Genomic DNA, 5,297 nt, shown 5'->3' on the forward strand with positions numbered 1-5,297 from the left:
CCAGCTGGATGAGATCACAATTTCCTGATTGCATTCTTATTAATCCATTTGTAACCAAAGACTAATCAGAAGTGGCTCTCTCCTGCACCTGCTCTTTTGTCTGGTGCCCACTATGGATATTTTCTAGGCTCCCCCTTATTTTAAATGGATGAATAAGAATGTAATCAGGAGATTGTTGACAACACCATTCAAAGTCTATTTCCACATACACACAAATAGTACACAGTTATACTTCACAATCTCCCTTGACGTTGCCATTCAGTCTAAATTACCAAACATCCAGTAATGGGTGACCAAAAATTTCTTCCAACTAAGTGTCAGAAAGAACAAAACTAACACTTTTGGTTCTCTTTCTGGTCTCTGAATCTTTGCCAGCCATTTAAAACTGAACCAGCTTGGTGTCAGGTCTGACCTTGACTTGAGTTTTAGACCTTGTATTCTGTTTTCATAGCATCAACCCGAGTTGTAAACTTTTACTCTAAAGCTCTAGTTGACCTGCTGAGTGTTTTTTTGCATTTTCTATTTTTATTTCAGGATTTTTCAGCATCTGCAGTATTTTACATTTGTCCAAATACTGCAATGTAAGTTGCCATCTCAGAAGAGGAAAGAATATCTGTATTGGAAAATAATCATCTATTTTCTCCAAGACAGAAGAATTATCCAGGTTTTGTTTTTAAAATCAGGAAGGGTTTTGAAAAAATTAAATTGGAGGTTTTTTAAAAAAAAATCTTTTGGGCAAGTTTAAAACTAGGGAAATAAATCAAGCTAATAGGTCAGGAGAAACATATTTACCTAGAGTGATTGGACTGGAACTTCTTATCACATAGCAAAATTGAGGTGAATAGCAAAAAAAAACATTTATGGAGAAGAAAAAGTATATACGTCACTGCTTGAGCTCACTTGCTACTACAGCTCTCAGCCATGCTTTTGTATCTTCGTACTTGACTATTCATATGAACTCATGGCTGGCCAGATTCGTTCTGTCATCTGTGAATTTGAGATCATCCAAAACACTGCCACTTAGTCTTAACTTGCTTAAAGCATGGTAGTGTAGCAGTTAGCGTAATGCTATTACAGCACCAGCGACCTGGGTTCAATTCTGGCTGCTGTCTGTAAGGAGCTTGTGCATTCTCCCCATGACTGCATGGGTTTCTTCTGGGTGCTCCGGTTTCCTCCCACATTCCAAAGATGTATGGGTTAGGAAGTTGTGGGCATGCTATGATGGCGACACTTGCAAACTGTCCCCAGAACATTCTATGCAGAGATACACCTTAAAAGTACAGTTCAGTCATTACCCTTTGTTCTCATTAATCTAAGTGGGTTTCTAGTTGAAAAAAAACAGCTCATTTTTAAGATTCTCACCCTGTTTTCAAATCCACCTGCGGTGTCATCTCTCCCAGTTTCTGTAATTTCCTCCAGTCCTGAAGAAACCCCCACTTTTCCAATTTTGGTTGCTTGATCATCCGAGAATTTAATTGCTTCTCCAGTGGGACAGTCAGCCTTCAAGGCCCTAAGTCAAAGCAATGGGTACATCCGTTTAGAGGAGCAAATTGGAAGAGAAACACCATCTGTACTGAATGAGCTATGCCATCAAGAATGAGCTGGCCTGGTGTCTCATTGACTCCCATGCAGATATAGTGACTACCTTATGATCCTATGGCTCACTTGTGCCTTGACAGGCATTGATGACAACTGTGCTGCCTACCACCTGCTTCACTCTTATCTCCATCAACCTGGTCCCAAATATCAGTGTCAACAGAATTATTGCCACAAGAAGATCAACACTGAAGCTCTCGAGGGCCCCACAAAGCTGGCTCTTCCCAGGCTGTGCCTCATGAACAACCTGTCAATTCCCAGTCTATGGAAGCTGCAAAATGTTCATATATCATGGCTGCCCTGAAGTCTGCCATAATCGTGACAGATTCTTGGCTTCTGTGGTGTGAAAAATTAGGCCTGTGTTGAAGATCAGAGAAGCCAGGCGTTCCTAGATTGGAAAAGAAACAGCTTTATAGGCATCTGAAAGCAGATGTCCAGTTCAAAACCTGTGACCTAAAGAAGATGGTGGATGGAGAAAGTGCAGGAGTCTCAGCAAGTCACCGACAGCCATTGTGCACAAGTTCTTTAACATTGTAAAAGCTACCTATGGCTCAAACACCTAAGGCCCCATACCCTATAAGCCAGGAATGGGGGTGAACTCATCCCCGACTCTATCCCACCACAGCTGCCTATTCAGCTCAGCCCTGTTGAATGACTGATGAGAAGACCATATCCCAACTCAAAACTAACAAGGTGTTTGAAACAGTTTGTATCCTCGCTGAAATCCAGAAGAGCTTCAGCCTCATATCTGCAGCCTTGTCGCCTACATGTGGAAGAGGAAGATATTACAGATGACCTCAGATGTTCTCATCATCACTATCTTCAAGCAAGGAGATGTCTGACTGTGGTAATGCAGAGGAGTCCTCTTGCTGTCTACCACAGGGAAAGTCATCAACAGGGTCAAAGACAAAGACATAGAACAGTACAGGACAGGCCCTTCGGCCCACAATGTTGTGCCACACTAATTAAGCCAATGACTCAGTTAATCTAATCCCTCTTCCCTGCACCTTGACCATATCCCTCCCTTCTCTGCATGTTCATGTGCCTATCTAAGAGTCTCTTAAGTACTCCTGTGCTGTCTCCACCACCACCCCTGGCGGTGCACTCCAGGATCCCACCACTGTGTAAAAAAAAACTTGCCTCACATCTGCTTTGTACTCTCCCCCCCTCACCTTAAATACATGCCCTCTAGTACTAGACATTTCAATCCTGGGAAAAAGATACTGGCTGTCTACTCTATCTCTGCTATGCATAATTTAATAAACTACTATCAAATCTCCCCTCAGCTTCTGCCGCTCTAGAGAAAACAGCCCTAGGCTGTCCAACTTCTCCTTAGAGATCATAGCAGAGCCAGTCCTGATGAAGGATCTCAGCCCGAAATGGCGACTGTTTATTTCCCTCCCCAGATGCTGCCTGACCTGCTGAGTTCCTCCAGCATTTTGTATGTGTCTCTTGTCATAGTAGATGTCCTCTAAACCAGGCAGCATCCTCTCCAAAGCCACCACATCCTTCCCATAAAGAGGTGACCAGAATTGAACACAATACTCCAAATGTAGCCTGAGCAGAGTTTTATAAAGCGGTAACATAACTTCCTGGCTCTTGAGCTCAATGCCTCGACAAATGAAGGCAAGCATGCCATACACCTTCTTTACCACCCCATCAACCTATATGGCCACTTTTAGGGAGCTATGTACCTGGACCCCAGGACCCTCAGACCCTCAATGCTGCTAAGGATCCTGCCATTGACTGTGTACTCTCTCTTTATGTTGGATCTCCCAAGGTGCAGCACTTCACACTTGCCCAGATTAAACTCCATCTGCTGCTACTTTGCCCATATCTGCAACTGATCTATATCCCGCTGTATCCTTTGGCAATCTTCTATGCAATGCACAACACCACCAATCTTTGTGTCGTCTGCAAACTTACTCACCCGCCCTACCACATTTTCATCCAAATCATTTATACTGTATGTATGACAAACAACAGAGGTTCCAGTACAGATCACTGTGGAACATCACTAGTCACAGCCCTACATCTAGAGTAGGGCCCATCCACCACTACCCTGTCTTCTATGGGCAAGCCAATGTTGGATCCAATCTGCCAAGTCACTGTGGATCCCATACGTCCTAATTTTCTGGATGAGCCTACCATGCAGGACCTTGTCGAATGCCTTACTAAAATCCGTGTATATAGCATCCACTACTCTACCTTCATGAATCACCTCCTCAAAAAACTCAGATTAGTCAGACATGACCTGCTCCACACACAGCTATGCTGACTGTCCCTAATGAGACCATGCTTCTCCAAGTGCTCATGAATCCTATCCCTAAGAATCCTCTCCATTATTTTCCCTACCACTGGCGTGAGACTCACCGGTGTATAATTTCCAGGATTATCCCTACTCCCTTCTTTAACAAAGGAACATTAGTTACCCGCCAGTCTTCCTCAACCACCTCCTCTCAGTGGCAATGGAGGTGATCCCCACATACAGTGTGGATCCTCTATATCCAGAGGCACAATGTGTCTGATCTTCACTGTGTAACAACTCTCAGAAAAATGCAGGGTGTAGCACCAATCACTACATGGCTTTTGGAGACATAAGATACTGCAGATGCTGGAATCTGGAGCAACAAACAATCTGCTGGAAGAACGAGCAGCATCTGTGGGGTACTGAAGCCTGAAGTTCCACACCACTAGGTTCAAGGACAGCTACTTCGCTTCTTGAACCAACCGGCAAAACCCTAATCACCGCTATATTTTAGCAACACCATGACCACTCTGATCACTTTGCACTAAGATGGATTTTGATTTTTTTGTTCTAATTGTATTTTTTTTCTTGTAAAAATTGTGTATAATTCGTTTATGTTTTTCTTGTGAATGCTACTTCTATGACACTATATGCCTGTGATGCTACTGCAAATAAGTTTCTCATTGCACCTGTGCATACATGTACTCGTGCATATGACAATAACCTTGACTTTGAAAAGAAAGGAAGGGTATCGACCCAAAATGTTGACAATTCCTTTCCTCCCACAAACGTTGCTCGACTAGCTGAGTTCCTCCAGCAGGTTGTTACTACATGGCTATTCTTCAACCTCAAAATTTTTGACTCCGCCAGTCTGCAGGGAGCGCTGAACATCCTCTTCATCTTTGGTACCCACAGAAATACCTCTCCATTTAAACTTGCTCCAATGATGGCATGCAGTGCAGAACATTAACCAATGTGTGTCCAACAATCTTGGCGATGAATTGTTCCAAATAAGGCTGCATCATTGATCCCCACACTTTCCCCAATCTGTTGCACTTCACTTCCAATTGAAATTTCTTTCTGGCGTGCAAATTCATAGCGCTGAAGTGCCCTGGCACAATTTTTAATACTTAAGATGTTGTACAACTTTGGTGAAGAACTATGTGAAACAAAAGCACTATGCATGGACCACTTGCACCAAATAGCCTGCTTCCACGCACGTTGTTTCAATTCTCTCCCGCTCGTCCTGCTGTTATTGATTGACAAGCTGCACAGCTACGTGCCGAACGTGTTTCCGCAACCCTGACGCATCTTTGGGCAGCCGCTAGCGTAAGCTCGCCGGTCTCAAATTGTGATGGATGGAGAGGCAGACCAGTCAGAAAGCAGATGTGGTCCTCACGTCTGCCGGCATTGACCAATCAACGCAGAACCGGGGGGCGGGACCATCTCCCAG

The sequence above is a fragment of the Pristis pectinata genome, chromosome 8 (genome assembly GCF_009764475.1).
Source record: "Pristis pectinata isolate sPriPec2 chromosome 8, sPriPec2.1.pri, whole genome shotgun sequence".
NCBI classification, from domain to species: Eukaryota; Metazoa; Chordata; class Chondrichthyes; order Rhinopristiformes; family Pristidae; genus Pristis; species Pristis pectinata.